This window comes from Capricornis sumatraensis, chromosome 4 (genome assembly GCF_032405125.1).
Source record: "Capricornis sumatraensis isolate serow.1 chromosome 4, serow.2, whole genome shotgun sequence".
Lineage (NCBI taxonomy): Eukaryota > Metazoa > Chordata > Mammalia > Artiodactyla > Bovidae > Capricornis > Capricornis sumatraensis.
In genome coordinates, this window is record NC_091072.1 from 126,667,516 (window position 1) to 126,689,074 (window position 21,559).

The window sequence follows — 21,559 nt, forward strand, 5'->3', positions numbered from 1 at the left end:
GGAAGGAGAATTTAGAATACAAAACTTGAAAAGTAGGTTGGGTTTGAACATCAGAGTAAGAATTTTTATAATTTTACTTATTCATGGCTGTGCTAGGTCTTCATCGCTGCACGAGCTTCTCTCTAGTTACAGTGAGCTGGGGTTACTCTCTAGCTGCAATATGTGGGCTTCTCATTGCAGAGGCTTCTCTTCTTGGAGAGCACTCGCTGTAACTGCTCAGGCTTCAGTAGTTGCAGCTCATGGGCTCCAGAGCACAAGCAGGCTCAATAGTTGTGGCACATGGGCTAAGTTGCTCCATGGTATGTGGGATCTTCCCGAGATCAGGAATCGAACCTGCATCTCCTACATTGGCAAGTGGATTCTTTACCACTTAGCCACCAGGGAAGACCCCAGAGTAAGGATTTTTCACTTGATGTTCTAAGCAACAGGAAGGCAATTCCTGAAATTCTTCAGGAAGCTCAGTGGCAAGGGATGGGATGGTTTAGTTGAATGAGGGGAGGGAAGATTCAGAGGTCAATTAAAAGACAAATCCCAGTCAGATGCACAGCTCAACTTTCTGTTGTCTCATTCTTACATATGAAGAGATAACCAAGCATTTGATGAAAGCTACAGCATTAAAGAAAAAGATAAAGACAAATAAATAGAAAAAGTGGCCTGGCAAAAACAGCTAATGCAGGGAGTAGGATAGAACTTTTAAAACAAAAATGCAAATAAAATCAAATTGAAGTGTCATATTCCTAAAACATGAATGAGATGCCACAGAGAAGAAAAAGTCAGAGAACAAACCTCATTCTTGGGAAGCGAAAATACAACTGCCAAAAACATTTAAAAATTTGGAAGACAAAACAGGGAGATTTGGCAATATGGAATAAAAAATACATAAAGGTAAAAAGCAAGAGAGAAAGTTAAGAAATAAGAGATCATTCCAAGAAGCCCCAACTGACTAAAAAGCACTTTGGAAAGAAAGAACAACACAATAGAAAAGCTAAATGGAGAAACACTGTCTTCACATTGCAAAAGCCTATTGATTGCAGAACAGGATGAATAGGGAAAATAAAGAGAAAGTAAAAACTCAGATACATCACTGGGGGTGTGTAAAGATAAAATCCTAAAAGCTTCTAGAAAGAAATTTCACACACACACACACACACACACACACACACACACCCGCGCGCGCGCGCGCGCGCGCACGATCTTTGTCATCAAAGCCATGAAAGGTAAGCATGCCTCAGACTTCTCATCAGCAGTAGCGCTGTCAAAATTCTAAGAGAAAATGAGTTTCCACCTAGAATTCTATGTCCAGCCTAACTACCAATTATGTGGAAGGCCAAAAAGAAGACTTTTCAAATATGTAAGAATTTGGAAATTTTACTCCCAATGCATCTTTTCTTAGGAAGTATTTGAGTACAGCAAAATTGAAATAGAGATCCGTAAGGCTAATCCAGGAGAATGACGAAGGGAAGTACCATCATGGCATTTATTTAGCAGAAACTAAATAAAGAGAAACTCCTTCAATTATCCAGTAAATACTTATTGTGCTAGGCACTCTTCTAGGTGCTAGGAATTCATTGTTGCTTCACAAAGTCATCGTAATGCTTCCATTCTGACATGGGAGACAAAAGAAGTGAACAAATATGTATATAAGCTAACTGTTGGAAGTGATCGATGCTATGATGACATATAAAGCAGGGAAAGGAGAGGCATGCTGGTTCAGTCATGGTGGAAAAGGAAAGCTTCTCCTGTGGGGTGGCACTTGAGTGAAGTCTTGAAAGAAATGAGGAACTGGGTCTAGGAAAAGCTGGGGAAGACTTTTCAGGAAGAAGAAACAGGAAGTGCAAGAATCCAGAGGCAGAAATGAGCTTTGTGTCTTTGAAGAGTGGGAAGAAGGCAACAGTAAGTAGCTAGAATGGTGGGCATGATGCAATATGTGGAAGGGGATGATGGGAGAGAGAGAAGCAGGGGCCAGTTCACAAGAGCCTTCTCTGTCTTGTTAACTGTGCGCATAAGTCATTGAAGGGTTTTAAATGGAGGAATACAAGAAAAGGAGAATTCCATGTGCTTGATGGTGTGATTGAAATAATGGAAAACATAAAGGATTAAGACAGAGAATGAAAGGGGGAAAAAAGGAAGGTAATTTGAAACTATAGGGGGAAACAGTGATAGAAAGAAATAAGTAGAATTATCACACATTATGTGCCTCTCCATGAAAGATATTTAACTCAATACAAAAATAGAAATAATTTTTATTGACTTTCAATTTTTAGGATGGATTGGGGGAAGCATGTAACAGGGGAAGCAGAATAGCACAGTAGTTGTAAGCGTGCTATTCTAAAAGCAGGCTGCCTGAATTTGAATCCCAGCTTTGCCATTTATTAGCTGTATGACCTTTGGAAAATTATCTAACCTCTGTTCTTCAGTTTCCTTACCTAGAAAACGGGGATTATAAAAGTACCTACCTCATACGGCTGTAAGGAGAAAATGAGTTGATACTGTAATGTAGATAGAATAATATTTGTGTATAGTTGCCATTACATTAGTGTTTTGTGGGATTTTCTCGGTGGTCCAGTGGCTAAGACTCCATGCTCCCAATGCAGGAGGCCCGGTCAGGAAACTAGATTGCACATGCTGCAACTAAAACCACGTATACCCAAATAAATAACTATTTTCTTAAATTATAACTCTGGTATGATTAGAGGGTAGTAGAAAAGTGTTCCACCTGAATTTCCCTCCTACATGTATGAAATTCCAATATCAGAAATTTTGTCCAAGGCTCTACAATTTTTTAGAGGCCTCTGTGAAATAAAAATTCTCTTGAGAGGAATGGCATCTTCAACTCTCATTTGCTGCAAACGTGTTTGAATTAATCAAACCCTTTCCAACCTCAGTCCTCGTCTGAGCACAAAGGCAGCATGGTAGGCAGCCGAGATGGGGAGAAGGGTCCGTTTGCCAGGAGAGTAAACAGCTTCAGAAAGGAAGGTGGGAGGATCATTCAAAAGGCCACTGATGTGGACAACTCCAAGACAAACAACCTCCCCATGTGGCCAAGAGCCGGACTTCAACCAATGGAGTCCTGGCTCCTGTCTCTCCACCGCCAGTCCTGGCTGTGTAACATTGACATGTTTGAACCAAGATAGACTCCAGTATGAATTCCAGGTTTGGCACAGGCTTCCGGTTATTTATTAATGACTGGAAAACCATGTTATTTCTGAGTCTGCCATGGAGTCAAAACCAGGGACCACTTTCTTCACATTTATTTTTGTCCAACACTGACTGGCCCCTGTAGTGGATTTGATCCCAAAGGGTAGTCCCTAAACCAGCTCAGCCTCGAGGGTTTGGGAGGGGCTGTTTTTTCAGGCAGGAAATGGTTCCCAGAAATTCCACCCGCCTTTGGGAGTGGTTGCCTTGGGAGGCCTTTCCGTCCCCTCAGACTGGGGCCTCTGGCTGGCCAAACTCCCCTACTATTTCCACAAAAACAGTGTCTGAATTTGAGTGGAAAGAAAATGTGGACAAGTTAGGACTTGCCCCTTTTCAAGATGAGAATTTCGGATCCATAAGCAATCTGCTTTGGGAGTTGATGAAATCTGAAATATGGCCATTTACAGGTAACTTTTTTAGGTTTTCAGATTTCATTTGGAGCGAAATGTGTTACAGGAGGAAACTGTGCCGGCTTAAACCATTGCCATCTGTATCTGCATTTAAAGTTTAGAAATCATAAAATTTTAAAGCTGGAAGAGACTTAACATCACCTAGTCCCCCTCCCTTCTTTATGTGTATGACAAAGCAAAAATATCAAGTTAACTGAGAGTGACTGACATTAAACTCAGGTGTGTTGACTTCCAGGCTAGGACTTCGATTCATCAGACACTATCTGCAACCCGGAGGGGATTGTAAATATACTTTATGAGTTTTGGTAAAAACACTATATTTTCTTTGTCGGATACCATTATCTACCAAAACGTAAAAATAAATTCAAATGTTGTAAAATTTTTAATAGTTCTTAAATCGCTTAAAAATTTTAAAGACTACAAAAATTTGACACTACCTACAACTCACAGATGCCTGTAACCTGTGGCATGTCCTCTGAGAAACTCTACAAATTAGCTCACTTTAGGAGATGGTAAAGTCCTCTGAGGGGGAAGTAATTAATGGGGGAAAATTTTTAGATATCTCTTTTGCAGTCCCTCTCCTACCCTGTTGGCCCAGCTTAGATGTCTAGGTATTTGTGAAGGAAAAAGAAGCTAAGAAGCTGAGGGTTGGTAACAGCCAGGCAGGTCTAGCCCAGCATGTCCCCTATACTGTGAGCCCAAGGGTTCTGGATTGAAAGCACGAGGGAGCCAGAGACAGAAAGCAAGGATGGGAGAGAACAAGAAAATTTGGAAGCAGACACATAGGACTGTGCTCAGCTCTCAGACTTCACGTGGTCTTTCTATGGCTTAGGCTGTAAAAGTGTATCCACCCTGAAATATGGAAACACTAATATGCAATCAGATTGATAAATGAGCAAATGTAGAAAAACAAAGTGAGTGCTTAAGAGGGTGGAGGTAGGGATGGAGTAGGGAATACAGAATGCCAGGGAAGAAAGCAAACTTTCCTTGGGAAGGCAGTGTCAGTGAAAAATAGCCTCTGCTACTCAACACTTTATCCCTCTCTCACTGACTCATTTTCTTTAAAAAAGGAACCTTATTTTTCAGAGCACTTTTAAGTTCACAGCAAAACTGAGTGGAGGTACAAAGAGTTCCTCTGCTGAGCACAATCCCTCACCCCCCATCACTTTCAAGATCCAGCACCAGAGTGGTACATTTGTTACCATCGATGAACTTACATTGACAGGTCATTATCACCCAAGTCTATAATTTATACTAGAGTTCACTCCCAGTGTTTTAAATTCTTTGGGTTTTAAAAAGCGATGAATGTAATCCACCATTACAGTATCATACAAAATAGTTTCACTGCCCTAAAATTCATCTGTACTCTATTCATCTGTCCCTCCCCTGGAACACACTGATGTTTTTATATGCTCACACGTTATATTGTAGAAATCATACAGTTTGTAGCCTTCTCTGATTGGCTTCTTAGTAGTAGACATTCGAGGTTTCTCCACATCTTTTTTGGCTTAATAGATCATTTTCTTTTAGTGATAGAAAACATTTCATTGGATATACCACAGTTTATTTATCCATTCACTTACTAAAGAATATCTTGATTTCTTCCTGTCCTAATGATGTATGATATTGAGCGCTCTTTTATATGCTTACTTGCTATCTATACATCTTCTTTGTTGAGGTGTTTATTTGAGTCTTTGACCAATTTTTTATTCATATTATTTTTTTAATGTTGAGTTCTTTGTATATTTTGTGCAAGACCTTTCTCAGATATGTCTTTTGCAAATATTTTCTCGCATCTTGTGTCTTCTTGTTCTCTTGATAGTGTCTTTCACAGTGCAGAGGTTTTTAATTTTAGTAAAGTTTCCAGTTTTTAATTTAATTTAAAATTAGATTTTTTAATTTTTAGTTTTTTTTTAATTTAACTTTTGTTTTTAATTTTAGCTCAGTCGTGTCCAACTCTTTGTGACCCTATGGATGGCAACCTGCCAGGCTCCTCAATCCATGGGATTCTCCAGGCAAGAATACTGGAGTGGGTTGCTATTTCCTTCTCCAGGGGATCTTCCCAACCCAGGGATCAAAACTGTATCTCCCATGTCTCCTACACTGCAGGATGATTCTTTACTGCTGAGCCATCAGGGAAACTCCTGATTGAAGTATAGCTTATCAATTATTTCTTTCTTGGATAATGCCTTTGGCGTTGTATTTAAAAAGTCATGCCCACACCCAAGGTTATCTTGATTTCCTCTGACGTTATCTTCTAGGAGTTTTATAGTTTTGTATTTTACAATTATCTATGAGCTACTTTATAAGTTAATTTTTGTGAAGGAAGTAAGGTCTGTGTCTGGATTCATTTTTTACATCTGAATGTTCAGTTGTTCCAGTACCATCCCTTGAGAAAACTATCTTTCTTCCATTGTATTATCTTTGTTTCTTTGTCAAAGTTACTTGCTTCTATTTTTTATTGAGATTGCCTTGAATTAAGTTGAGAAGAACTGACATCATGACCAGATTTGGTCCTCCTATCTGTGAATGTGGAATATCTCTTCATTTATTTATTTTGATTTTATTTCATTAGAGTTTTGTGGTCTTCCTCAGATAGATATTGTATATGTTTTGTTCAATGTATACCCAAGTATTTCTTTAGTATTTCTTTTGGGAAATATTAATGGAAATAGTACCGTATTTCAATTTTTACTGTTCATTGCTGGTATAAGAAATTGACTGACTTTTGTATATTAAGCTTATATCCAACCAACTTGCTATAATAGCTTATTAGTTCCAGAAGGTTTTTTTGTCTGTTCTTTCAGTTTTTGTACACGGACAGCTTATGCTCTTTTAAGTTTTGTTATACCTGGGTTTTGTTTCAGTTACTTCAAAGCAGTGAAGCAGCAGAGTTGGGGGAAGGGGTTTGCGAGCAGAGACAGTTTTCCCTCTGATTCCCCAGAATGAACTGAACAGAGCTGCAAGATACAGGTTTGTGTTTAGGTCAAAGCTCTTGGAAGGATAGTGAAGGAATGAGATAGTGAGTGAATGAGGTAACTACTTCAGCAGTTTTTCAGATCTTTTGTCTGATTTTTGGCTATTGTTTCTCCTAAGTTCTTTCTTTGCCTAAACAGCCATGGGTGGCTGGAGATGCCATCTTGTTCTTAGGACCTTGTACAATGCTTCTAAAATTTCTAACATGAAGCTGTCTTGTCCTCAAGTTTGCTCTTTTGCAACCCTGCCTACCCAGCTGGTCTCCAGAGAGACATCTCCTTAATGGAGCAATCTCAGAACTTAAAAAAAAAAGAGATAACTTTGCTGCTTTATCCCATTCCCCTCTCCCAACCTCCTGGAAGTCCTGGGCCAAGTCAGGTGGCCTCTACAAGCAAATATTTACAGACGTTTGTTCAACATTGATTTGGTTGAGATATGGGTAAATTTTTTCGATCAATAAAAAAATGCATTTAGAAACATATTTGCTGCTAATTCACTTCCACTAGCTGAAGAACAGGAAATGTTCTAAAAAATGTTTAACAGTCACTTCCCATTTTTCTGAAGCGCTCTTCTCTCTTGTGTTTTGTTTTGTTTATAATTTTATGAACTAGAAAACGTTTTGAGAGACATGAAAGGGTGAGTAAAACAAACCACTCGCTCTGAAATAGCCCTAGGTCATACATTAACTGATACAGGAATTTCAGCTAACCACTAGTGCACATGTTCACCTCAAAAATATCCAAATTAGATTGGCTGCTACTACTAAAGAGTGCTGTTTTCATTTCCTTTTGAGTGTCCACCTCAGTAAGACTGTAACCAAGTTTCATTTCCTTAGCTATATAAGGAGTTGATAGAAAAACCAGAGTTAGAGTACATTACTTTTCAGTTAATTCCAGTGAAATATTGAAGTTGATTTGTTTTTGCCAATGTTATTTTAACATTCTTTGACTATCACCCCTCCCCCACCCACCTCCTTTCACAGCTGCCCACTGGCCTGCCTTTTTAATCCGGCTCTGAAACTTTGTGACCTAGTCCAGTCACATAATTTCTTTCTAAAATACTCTTCCTTGACTCACTGACTTGAAGCTGACAATTAACTCCTGAATAATATAACTCCTTTCTCAGAACTGCCTCCCTTAAGATTTCTCCTCATCTTTGCTTCTGAGGATGGAAAGAAAGTAAACATGTTAGAGTTTCACTGTGTAATTGGCTAAGCAATACATGGACCTGACAGCAAGGACTTTTCCTCAGTCTGATGTAATATAACCTTGCTTGATCTGTATTCATCACAGTACCCACTTTTAGTGTGAATTAGTGTGATGGTTTGACTAGGATACTCTGCTTTGGTCAGGAGGTGATGGAGGCATGAAAAGAAGAGACACAATTGATTTATATAGTAGTTCTACCTAGACTGCTTTACAGTGATATCAACTGTACTTCAATTCAGAATCCCATATTTTACAAGTATATTTGGCAATACTGTTCTGGGGGATAACTTGGAAATATGCATCGATCTATTAGAATACCTACATTAACCAAAAGCCTTGGTTGCCTAAGGACAAAAAGTGAAATGTGCAAGTATTAGTTGCTCAGTCATGTCTGACTCTTTGTGATCGCATGGACTGTAGCCCTCCAGGCTCCTCCACCCAAGGAATTCTCCAGGCAAGAATATTGGAGTCGATAGCCTTCCCTTCTCCAGGGGATCTTCCCAATTCAGGGGCTGAACCTAGGTCTCCTACATTGCAGGCAGATTCTTTACCATCTGAGCCACCAGGGAAGCAAACCAGCTCCAATAGTTTTAACAAAAAGGAGAAGTTATTAGGTCAAGTAACTGAAAAAGGCTATGGTTTTTCCAGTAGTCATGTATGGATGTGAGAGTTGGACTGTGAAGAAAGCTGAGCGCTAAAGAACTGATGCTTTTGAACTATGGTGTTGGAGAAGACTCTTGAGCGTCCCTTGCACTGCAAGGAGATCAGTCCATTCTGAAGGAGATCAGCCCTGGGTGTTCTTTGGAAGGATTGATGCTAAAGCTGAAACTCCAGTACTTTGGCCACCTCATGCAAAGAGTTGACTCATTGGAAAAGACCCTGATGCTGGGAGGGATTGGGGGCAGGAGGAGAAGGGGACGACTGAGGATGAGATGGCTGGATGGCATCACTGACTCGATGAACGTGAGTTTGAGTGAACTCCGGGAGTTGGTGATGGACAGGGAGGCCTGGCATGCTGCAATTCATGGGGTCGCAAAGGGTTGGACACGACCAAGCAACTGAACTGAACTGAACTGAAAAAGTCTAGAGGAGCACCTTGCTTCTGGAACCAGGAAGTTGAATGTTGTCATCAGGAATCTTCCTTCTCTCTCCACCTTTCAGCTCTGCTTTCTTCTATGTTGGCATCATTGTTGCAAAGATGTCTTTTGTCAGTTCCAATCTTAAATAGTATGTGGTACCCATAATATCAGAAGAAAAGAGATGTTTTTATCCAAGTATCATTAGCAGATGTAGAAAAATTCTCCCTTATTGACCCAACTTAGATCATATACCACTCCTGGACTAGTCACTTTATCTGGAGTGGTAGGAAACAGGATACTGATTAATCCTAGCCATGTGACAAAACATTCTACCAGGTGACTGAGAAGCAATTCTTGAAAGGCAGTGCATGTGTGGTGTATGAGGTCAGTTCTATCATGAAAAAGGGACAGAATTCTAGGCGGGCAGAAGTAAGAGATATCTATATCCAAGGTTCTTAATCTTCTATGTATTTACTTTTAGGAAATAATCAGGAATGTGAGAGAGTTTCAAGGTTATTCATGACAGAATTATTTAAAATAATGCAAAACTAGAAAGAATTGAAATATTCTATAATGAGGGATTAGTTGAATAAATTATGGTACGATGTATTCAAAGGAACACTACACAGCCTTTGAAAAATGTGCTGTCGAAGAAAATGATATGAAAAAAGTGTTCATGGCATGTTAAGGATGACAATTGTGTGCAGTGTCCCAATGTATACACATTTCTACGTATGTGCACATTTCATCTAAAAAAAAATATCACATAAATGTTTTGAAAGATTGAAGGAATAGATGATGTTGATTACCTCTTGGTGAAATTAGGAGTAATTTTAAGCATTCTGATATTTTCTTTATTTTCTACAATAAATATGTATTTTTTAAAATTAAAAACATTACTGAAAAACTTTTAATTCTTCACTACCAATTAAAAACTGATCATGCTATTTCTCTCTGGGAAAGAAGGAGCTGAAATAGAGATCCTAATTACTGGTAAATAGCAAACTCTACGGCAAGGAAACTAATTAGGGGAATAAATTATTCACCAGTTTTCTAAGATTAGCTAAGACCCAAATGTATTCTCCATTATGTCACATTTCCATATTTTGATGCTTTATTTGTATGCATACCACTGAGTCTTTCAGAATTAATCAACCGGCCAGATCCATACTCAAAGCACCTGGCCAGATATCTACACAAAGAGACACCCACGGTTCCTTTCTAAATTTTACTCTTGAATGTATTTGGAGAAAGTGAAATGTATTTCCTGCAGTTAGAGACCAAGACTTTTTCTTGATCGTATTAAAAACATTCTGATTGGAGGAAATGACTTCGGCAAAACAGACAGCAATAAGCATCCTAAGTGAACAAACCTTAGCTCCTGAATTGCTTATTCACTTGTTTCAGTTTTTCCTGGGGAACTCCCTTTTTGAATGAGACTTGGGATCATCCTGAGAGCTTCTGAGTTATCTGACCCAGGAGAGAGGATCAAATAATTGGTCCCTCCCCAGTTTACAAATAGCATATCAATGAGCCAAATCTTTACAAGCCCACAGGGAAAACTTTAATTATGCCAGTGACTTTTTAAAAAGCGCAAAATTAGGAGGAAGGATGAAAGCAACACTCACATTCACTGATTTCTGCCATTACTCGTGTACATCATTTCTCCTGGAAACTAGCTCCATTTCTTTCTGAATTACCAAACCAGTGGCAGAAGCCCCCTTGTGGCTCAGACGGTAGAGTCTGCCTGCAATGCAGGAGACCCAGGTTCGATCCCTGAGTTAGGAAGATCCCCTGGAGAAGGAAATGGCAACCCACGCCAGTAATCTTGCCTGGAAAATCCCATGGATGGAGGATATATAGTCCATGAGGCTGCAAAGAGTTGGACATGACTGATCAACTTCACTTTCACTTTCAAACCAGTGGCAGCTTGATGTCATGCGAAGATGGCTTATAGGGTGCTCACTAACGCAGATGATGTTTCTGTTTCTTGTCACCCTTGCACCATAAGACATAACTACTCGTAGAAATTTTTTCAACAAAGAGTCCCCTTTATTTGGCAAAATTGTTCTTGTCACTGGAGAAAGAAACTTAACAAAGTTTATGCAATAAAACAAGGCCTATCCAGGGGTCCCCAAACTCTGGCATCTAATGCTTGATGATCTGAGGTGGAGCTGACATAAAAATAATAGAAATAAAGTATACAATAAATGTAATGAGCTTGAATCATCCCCAACCATCCTCCCACCCAACCTCGGGCCCGTGGAAAAATTGTCTCCCATGAAACTGATTCCTGGTGCCCAAGAAGCTGGGCAATATCCTTTCTTCTTCCTTATTAACAAAACTCCAAATTTCTTTGGGAGGACAACATGTTCAGCTAAAAACCTCCATTTCCCAGGCTGTCACACATGGGGATGTACCACTCAAATCCCCTTGTTTCCAGAAAGGATTTGCTACCCATGTCAAAGTTGCGAGTTACCTCCTGGCAACCTTCAACCTGAGATCCTGCTCTCCTCCTGCTCTCCTCAAGGCTCTCCTCAGCCCCCAGCCAATGTCTACACGATGAGAATACAGAGCCTAGCCATTTCCACCCAACACCGGATTCCCCTAGTGGGCAGCTCTTGCTGTCCCTGAGCTGGCAGACACTGTCAGATTTGCATCAGGGCATGCTGAGTCCTCCTGCCTAACTGGGCTTCCTGCTTCTTTCACAGGTGTTATTCCCCATTAAACCATTCTCACTCCTCACTGTCTCAGCACCTACTCCCTGAAGAACAAAACTGGCCACACCCTGCTTCCTCTGTGGTTTTGGGCAGCCACGTGACACAGTTCTGATCAGTGAGATCTAAGTGGAAGTTGATAGGTGGGAGTCTAGAAAACCACTGTAATCAGAAGCAGTTTCAACTGGCACACACCTTTTGCTCTTTGCTGTTGTCTTCTTTTTAGCCTGGGACACAGATGTGTTTTAAACTGTGGAGCAGCCATCTTGTGACGAGGTAACAAGCACTAGGTCTAAAACCCCATACTAAAAATGGCAGAGTAGAAACCCAAAAAGAGCCGGGGTCCTAGAAGGCAGTGTGAAGGGATCATACCAGTCTTGCGTACCTCTTCGTTTCTTATTTTGTGTAACAAATAACTTCCTTGCTTGTTTAAAACTTGGTATACAGGCTTTACAGTGGACTGCAAATCTGTGACTTGCACATCTATGTTGCCCTGGGAAATGAAGGGTTTTAGCTAGACATGTTGCCCTCCCAAAGAAATTTGGAGTTCTACTAATAACAAAAAGGCCATCGTGCAGGCCATTGTTGTATCAGCTATACTTTGTTAAGTTTCCTTCACAAGTGACAAGAACTGTTTTGCCAGATTCCAAGGACATAGGAAAATGCTCTTGATATTAAGCATGTTAAGCAATACTGGTAGGTTACAGAGCATGTACAGAGCATGGGCCTCATCATCTGGTGTGAGTATACATACATACACACATGTAGATATCTGTTATATACACATTTTAGCATGTACACATGCAGATATCTATTATCGGCACATTTTACACACATAGACATTTCATCTATATAAAGCTAAAATATGTGCTTAAGAAGAGGAGCGGCATAGTGATATCCAGCCAAATGAGCTGAGTCGGCCTCGTTCAGTGAGGGGACTGGGAATGACATCACTTTACCTTCCCCTTCTCCTTTAATTGCTTAACTCATGAGGAACTAAACCATCAGCATGTGAAATATTTTGTGTGCAGACAGAAAGCAAATGTTTATCAGTTGTATAATACCCATATTGATTTACTCAGGAAAATGTAAAGCCAAACACTGCGTGTAATTTAAGCCAAACATCTCTTTTCCTAGTAGAGTATGAGAATTCCAAATGTCTACCTTTTCATCATTTGGGAATTCTTAGTGACAAGAAAAGACACCCAATCTTTAAATTTTTGAATGAGGAAAATCAGGCAGCCACCCATGCATGGGGGAGTGGAAAGGATTTTGAATTAGAAATTGGAAAATCTGAATTGCAGGCCCAAGTACTGAATCACTTCATTTGCAAAGATGGTAATATGGCCTACCTTAACCTTTTTCACAGGGTGCTGTGAAAATCAAATGAGATGATTGTTGTTGTTCAGGTACTCATTCATGTCCGACTCTTTGCAACCCCATAGACTGTAGCATGCCAGGCTTCCCTGTCCTTCACCATCTCCTAGAGTTTGCTCAAACTCATGTCCATTGGGTTGGTGATGCCATCCAACCATCTCACCCTCTATTGTCCTAAATCAATAATAATAACTAAGGCTCTCTGTATGCCAGGCACTGTTTACATACTTTTATATATTTTAACTCATTCAATCCTTGCACCAGCCCAATGATATTATGTGATGTGACTATGGGACCCAGAATGCCCAGGGGGCCATTCACCCAATTTATGGGTGGACACAAGTGTCTATTTATTATGAAACAAATAGGCTTCAGCATAAGGATGAATTTTATAATAAGACATTCCTGATCTTTAATGCAAAATGACAAACCTAGACAGTGTATTGGGGCTTCACAGGTGGCGCTAAAGGTAAAGAATCCACCTTCCAATGCAGGAGACATAAGAGACCTGGGTTCAATCCCTGCGTTGGGAAGATTCCCCGGAGGAGGAAATGGCAACCCATTTCAGTATTCTTGCCTGAAGAATCCCATGAACAGAGGAGCCTGGTGGGCTACAGTCCCTCTGGTTGCAAAGAGTCAGACACGACTGAAGTGACATAGCACACATGCAGACAGTGTATTAAAAATCAGTGACGTGACTTTGCTGACAAAGGTCCATATGGTCAAAGCTATGGTTTTTCCAGTAGTCATGTACAGATGAAAGAAGTGAGCCATAAAAAAGGTTAAGTGCTGAAGAATTAACGCTTTTAAATTGTGATGCTGGAGAAGGCTCTATAGAGTCCCTTGGATAGCAAGGAGATCAAACCAGTCAATCCTAGAGGGAATCAACCCTGACTATTCATTGGAATGACTGATGCTGAAGCTTCGATACATTGGTCACCTGATGCAAAAAGCCAATTCATTGGAAAAGACCCTGATGTTGGGAAAGATTGAAGGCAGAAGGAGAAGAGGGCAGCAGAGGATGAGATAGTTAGATACTATCACTGACTCAATGGGCATGAATTTCCACAAACTCTGGGAGATAGTGGAGGACAGAGGAGCCTGATGTGCTATAGTTCATGGGGTCACAAAGAGCTGGACACGACTGAACAACAACACATGCTTCACTGGTATTTCACATTTCAGAAAATGTTTAATTATGACTGAATTGAACATTGAGACACTTGTAGATTTTCGTGCTCCTAATTATTTCTAAGAAAAGGAGACACAGGTAAGGAAAACTGCTGAGGATGGAGGGATTTCTTTCACCTTTTCCTCACTTCTTTGCCTTATCTCAGAAAAGAGGGAAACTCACACGCTTCTTTCCTCTCTCACTTCACTCCTTTTTTTGTCTCTCCTCATAGGAGAGACTGAGATGCTTGGTCAGAGTTGGGAACATTTGTTGGACCAGTTTAACTGGTGGCTAGACCTGTTTTCAAGGCTAAAGGGTGTGCCTGGGGTTTTCAAGGTCAGAGCTCATGACTGTCCTGTCATTTCATTCACTTCTGAGCCCAGATCTGGCCTTACTTCCTGTCAGAGTGACAAGCACAAGGTGGGCAGGGAGCCTACCTTTTAAAAAGGAACTTGTGGTCTTTGCTGTTTGCCCATTTGGCTAAGCAACCCAGGGCCTGTTCTGAAGGCCCCATCTGTGTTCATCCCAGCCACGTGCCTCAATATGCAGGTACCAAGTCTACTTACTAACCTGTGTGCAAAGGTGGAAACTCCAGCACAGCCTCAGCCAGACTCAATATTCAGTCTCTAACTCTGCAGTGTATCACACCCTTGCCTTTGGGGGAAGGGACTATTGAGAGTCCCTTGGCCAGCAAAGGGATCAAAACAGTCAATTTTAAAGGAAATCACTCCTGAATATTCATTGGAAGGACTGATGCTGAAGCTTTAGCTCCAACCCTTTGGCCACCTGATGTGAAGAACTGACTCATTGGAAAAGACCTTGATGCTGGGAGAGATTGAAGGCAGGAGGAGAAGGGGATGACAGAGGATGAGATGGTTGGATAGCATCACCAGCTTGATGGACATGAGTTTGAGCAAGCTTCAGGAGTTGGTGATGGACAGGGAAGACTGTTGTGCTGCAGTCCATAGGGTCACAAAGAATTGGACGTGACTGAATGGCTGAACATGACTGAACGGCTGAACATCCGGTCCCATCACTCCATGGGAAATAGATGGGGAAACAGTGGAAACAGTGTCAGACTTTATTTTTTGGGGCTCCAAAATCACTGCAGATTGTGATTGCAGCCATGAAGTTAAAAGACGCTTACTCTTTGGAAGAAAAGTTATGACCAACCTAGATAACATATTCAAAAGCAGAGACATTACTTTGCCGACTAAGGTCCATCTAGTCAAGGCTATGGTTTTTCCTGTGGTCATGTGTGGATGTGAGAGTTGGACTATGAAGAAGGCTGAGCGCTGAAGAATTGATGCTTTTGAACTGTGGTGTTGGAGAAGACTCTTGAGAGTCCCTTGGACTGCAAGGCAATCCACCCAGTCCATTCTGAAGGAGATCAGCCCTGGGATTTCTTTGGAAGGAATGATGCTGAAGCTGAAACTCCAGTACTTTGGCCACCTCATGCAAAGAGTTGACTCATTGGAAAAGACTCTGATGCTGGGAGGGATTGGGGGCAGGAGGAGAAGGGGATGACAGAGGATGAGATGGCTGGATGGCATCACAGACTCGATGGATGTGAGTCTGAGTGAACTCCGGGAGTTGGTGATGGACAGGGAGGCCTGGCGTGCTGCGATTCATGGGGTCTCAAAGAGTCGGACACGACTGAGTGACTGAACTGAACTGAACTGAACAGCTGAACAGAACTGAACTGATGTAAGCTAAGATGTAAAAGACATTGAGCATACTGGCTGGCATATCATAAGCCCTAGTTATTTTATGATATACCAGTCAGTGTTCACTGACTTGTGTAGCTGAGACCAACTCATCCGTTCTCTCCCCAGAGGCCAGGCCTGGTCTCAGGTACGGACAACAGAAGTCAGCATGTCTGTCACGGTAGTTCTGAGTGAAAATTGATCTCACTTCATGATCATATCCCTCAAGGAGGAAGTCTTTGCCTTCAGCCCCATGTTCCACAAGAATTAAATTTCCTTGCTCTGAATTCCAGCTCTTTTGACCAGGTCTTTTGTGCTTGTCTCTAGACCTCTCTGATGCCAGTCATCTATCCATATGGGTCTTTGCTAATTATCTCTGCTGTTCCCTCGTTGCACACTGCTTGGATAGAGATGATTTCTTAGACAATGGTTCTGACCTTTTACTAATAGAACATGACCATAAAATGTTTGGGCTAGTATTGCATAAAATAGAAAACTAAAATAAAGAGTGTACATCAGTAAGAAATTTGTTTTTTCTCATGTAAAATAAATCCAGGCTCTAGAGTTGCTCTGTGACATCATGTGTTTACCAGTCTCCTTTCTCATTCTGTAATACTGTCCATGGGCTTCTCCTGGTGGCTCAGTGGTAAAGAATCCTTCTGCAGTGCAGGAGATACAGGTTCAATCCGTAGGTCGGGAAGATCCCCTGGAGAAGGAAATGACAACCCACTCCAGTATTCTTGCCTGGAGAATTCCAGGGACAAAGGAGCTTGCCAGGCTACAATCCATGGGGTGTCAAAAGTGTTGGACATGATTTAGCAACTAAACACACACATACGCGCATAGTCCTGTCCATAGTGGTCAGTTTCACCCTCATGTGGCCTACTGACTACCCGACAGTAGCTGCACACGAGAGTTCCAGGCAGGGAGAAGGAGGAAGAGAAAAGGAGAAGTGTGTGCCTGCTAGGTAAGTCAGTTCCCATTTAAGAACTTCTGTAGATGCTTCACCCAAGGGCTTCTGCCATCTCACTGACCACCCCGATCTGCAAGGGAGGTTGGTAAATATGCTTCTCAAGATTGCCAGATAAAATAGTTCCTGAGACATTCTTATATTAAGAAATTATTCATTGCTTAACTGAAATACAAAATTAACTGACAGTCTTATGTTTTTAATTTGTTAGGCTTGCAAACGTAATATTTTTATTTGACAGGACACACTGTCATACCCAACAAGATGGGCATTGAATTGGAATAGAGCAGTCAACTAGCAGTCCCTGCCTTGTTGAGCCTTCTGTTTACTTCTGTAGCTTCATCCTTTCTATTTTAATCCAGATTTCCACTCCCTGCAGGCAATGCTAAGTCACTTCAGTCTTGTCCGACTCTGTGTGACCCTGTGGACCATAGCCCACCAGGCTCCTCTGTCCATGGGACTTTCCAGGCAAGAATACTAGAGTGGGTTGGCATGCCCTTCTCCAGGTTCCTCTCCCTATCTCTAGAGTTATTAACCAATTTTAGTTTTACTAGGGTTCCTCATCTACTACAATTCTAATATCAATATAATAATATCTAATATCAATATAATAATAAAATTTTATTTGAAGTTTTCCTTGAGAGGTGAATAGAGGGAGAGGCATCTAGCTCAACTGGATGTCAAGGATAACCAAATGCTAATATAATTTGTCATATTAATTTAATAGCCTAAATATTTAGGTCCATGTCCCTAAATAAAATGTCTTCTGTCTCACAGCTTTTATAGTACCTAACTCTGGTTTTTAATCATTAATTTGAAGGTAACAAGTATAGGAACAAAAAATGGTGATGTAATTATGTTAAAAGGAAGGCAGAAGGAAAATTGAGAAAGTGTGGAGAAGTGAGCTGTTTCATCATTCATTGTAACAGATTGTCAGCACACCATGTTTCACACTGATAAAGTATAAATAGTTAAATATATATGTATTTTTAAAGATTCCTTTGGGTTTTTCTGGAGTAAAGCAGGAAGTTATTGTCTCTTTTTGCTGTACTTCTCCTTTTAATCTTTTATTATTACTGGAGTATAATTAGTTTATAATGTTGTATTAGTTTCTGCTGTGCAATGACGTGAAGCAGCTCTATGTACATATATGCGCCCTTTCTCTTGGCTCTCCCTCCCACCTCCCCCTCACCTCACTCCTCTAGGTCATCACAGCGCACTGAGCAGAGCTCCCTGTGCGTAGAGTAGCTTCTCGCTACCTACCTATTTTACACATGGTCGTGTATTTAAGTGCTACTCGCTCAGTTTGTCCTGTCCTCCCCTCCCCTCCCCCACCCCACATCCAAATGTCCATTCTCTTCATCTGTGTCTCTTCCTGCCCTGCAAGTTGGCTCATCTGTACTATTTTTCTAGATTTCATATGTATATGTGTTAATATTCAATATGTTTTTCCTTTTCTTATTTACTTCACTCCATATGACAGACTCTAAGTACATCCGTTGCCTTACCATATAAATCATAAGTATTCAACTTTTAAAAATTCTGTGATTGAATGATTTCACTGAAAAGTAAAATGTAGAGGTGAGCTCTGACTATGTATGGAATGTTATCTTCCTAGAATAAACAACATGGTGTAGCAAGAGAACTGTTAGAATTAATCAACAATAGAAGGCAATGGGACCCTACTCCAGTACTCTTGCCTGGAGAATCCCATGGGCGGAGGAGCCTGGTAGGCTGTAGTCCATGGGGTCGCTGAGGGTCGGACACGACTGAGCGACTTCACTTTCAATTTTCACTTTCATACATTGGAGAAGGAAATGGCAACCCACTCCAGTGTCATTGCCTGGAGAATCCCAGGGACGGGGGAGCCTGGTGGGCTGCCGTCTATGGGGTCGCACAGAGTCGGACACGACTGAAGTGACTTAGCAGCAGCAGCAGTGACCAACAGGGTGGGCCCTGGTAAATGAACCAGGTGGAAGGTGTGCTTGGTGTCCATCAACCACCACATTTTTCTTTTTACAGACTTCCTTCTTTTCTGTTCACCTGAAACCTAACATTTCCGTCCTTCAAAACCCTCTCATCTGCAACGGTCAGAAATTCACCGACTTCATTTTAAATGACCAAGAAGCTTAAAAAATTTCTTTCTTCATGGGTTGTTGTTAATGTCCAGTCACTAAGTCATATCTGACTCTTTGTGACCCCCTGGAGCACAGCACACCAGGCTTCCCTGTCCTTCACTATCTCTCAGAGTTTGCTCAAACTCATGTCCATCAAGTCGGTGATGCCATCCAACCATCTCATCCTCTGTTGTCCCCTTCTCCTGCCTTCAATCTTTCCCAGCATCAGGGTCTTTTCCAATGATTTGGCTCTTCACATCAGGTGGCCAAAGTATTGGAGCTTCAGCTTCAGCATCAGTCCTTCCAATGAATATTCAAGGTTGATTTCCTTTAGGATTGACTGATTTGATCTTGCTATCCAAGGGACTCTCAAGAGTCTTCTCCAGCACCACAATTAATTCTTCACAGGTATTTTGATTTAAAAAATAGGAAGTTTTAAGGTAAAAGAACAAAACTGGCCAGAACTCTGTCTCAGCTGTTAGAGAAAAGCTCTCTGGGGTAGCAGTTTTCCCTAAGACTCCTGATGTCAGGAGGAGGAAGTGGTGAGACAAGGTTTGCCTGTTGGTAAGGCCGTCACGCTAGGAATCTTTCATTTGCTCTAGAGCTTTGAGTGATATGATTATTCTATGGAATTAGATCATTTCTCCAACTTATGTTTACAGTTAAAAAAAACAAAAACAGTCTTGGGCAGAGTAGATAAACCTCTAATTCAGAGCCCTATTTAAAATCAAGCCACTATAACACAAATGTAGGTTTAATAAAGGCTGCTTTGAAATAGATCACTTTGTAATAACTATAAGGTATATTATCCCCACTACTTCTAATAGAATTGCTGTAACTTAAACATGTGACTGCAGTATAGGCAGGATGTAATGTGATTTGGGGGTTTCCATGGTGGCTCAGACTGTAAAAGAATCTGCCTGCAAAGCAGACCTGGGTTCAATCCCTGGATCAGGAAGATCCCCTGGAGAAGGGAATGGCAGCCCACTCCAGTATTCTTGCCTGGAATGGCTACCCACTCCAGTATTCTTGCTTGGAGAATTCCATGGACAGAGGAGCCTGGCGGATTACAGTCCATGGGGTCACAAAGAGTCAGACAGGACTGAGTGACGAATACTTAAACTTTCAATGTGATTTTTAAACTTCTTTATATTGGTAGAATGGAAAGATTATTTTATTCCTTTTTAGTTATGCAGATTTAAAAATAAAAGTAACTTTCCATTGTTTTTGCTCATTCTAAAATAATACACATTCATTGTAAAAATTAAACAATGCAAAAGTATACATAATATACTGTGGCAGATTGTATTTTCCAAAGGATGCTTCACTAGTCGTAGTGCATCCAACACACTTTTCTTGTAATGAGATGCTGGCACTTTTCCATCAAGAACAAAGTCTAGAACTCATAGAAGCAGAGAACAGATTGGAGGGTTTTGCCAGGGGTGGGGGAAACGGTAAATGTGGTCAAAAGACACAAACTTCTGGTTTGTAAGATGAATAAGTTCTTGGGCTATAATGTACAGAATGAGGACTACAGCTCATAATGCTGTGTTGTATATTTTAAAATTGCTAAGAGAGATTTTAGAAGCTCTTGCCACACACAGAAAACAATTGTAGCTATGTGTTAACTTATCCCATTGCAGTAATCATCTTGCAATATATACACATATAAAATCACATCACATACCTTTAAACTAATACAATGCTATCTGTCAGTTATATCTCATTAGCTGGTGACAAAGAGAATAGGGTCAGATTCCTCACCTTGGACCTGATCAGTGCCTGTGTGCTCAGTTGGGTCCAACTCTGCAACCCTGTGGACTATAGCTCACCAAGCTCCTCTGTCCATGGAATTCTCCAGGCAAGAATTCTGGAGTGGGTTGCCATTTCCTCCTCCAGGGATCTTCCCAACCCAGGAATTGAACCCATGTCTCCTGCATCTCCTTTGCTGCAGGAAGGTTCTTTACAGCTGAGCCACTGGGGAAGCCCCCTGGACCTGGCCAGACCTTTGTAACTGCCTTCGACTAGCAGAAAGGTGGAAGCAACTTCCAAGGCTAGGTCATCAAAGGCAGTGTGGCTTCTGCCTGCTTCTTGCTCTTTCAGCCCATATCTTTGGAGGCCTGAAAAGTCATGTAAGAAGTCCAAAAAGGTAGTTGGACTACCACTCTGGAGAAACCACATGGAAAAACCACAAGGGGATAGATGGGTGAATGAACAAGCCTTTGGGTTGACCCCACCCCCTGATCATAATCTGAGTATAATAGAACCACCCTACTGAGCAACTTCAAAAATCCAGATCCACATAGACAATGGGAGTTGATAAATAAATACTGTTGCTTCAAGCCACACGTTTTAGGGTGAATTGTGAGGCAGTGCTAGATAAACGGAACAGCTTCATTTCTCATCCAAGATGTAACTGCAATTACTAGTTGAGTTATATCCATAAAGACATTTTGTTAAATTTTTAACAAACTTAAAAAAAATACTAATAAGCTCATAGTATGTATATTATTACATAACCTTTCTCTCCACTTAAAAATATATCAGTGTGGAAGGGTTCCCTTTTCTCCACATCCTTGCCAAGATTTGTCATTTGTAGACTTTTTGATTATAGTCATTCTGATAGGTGTGAG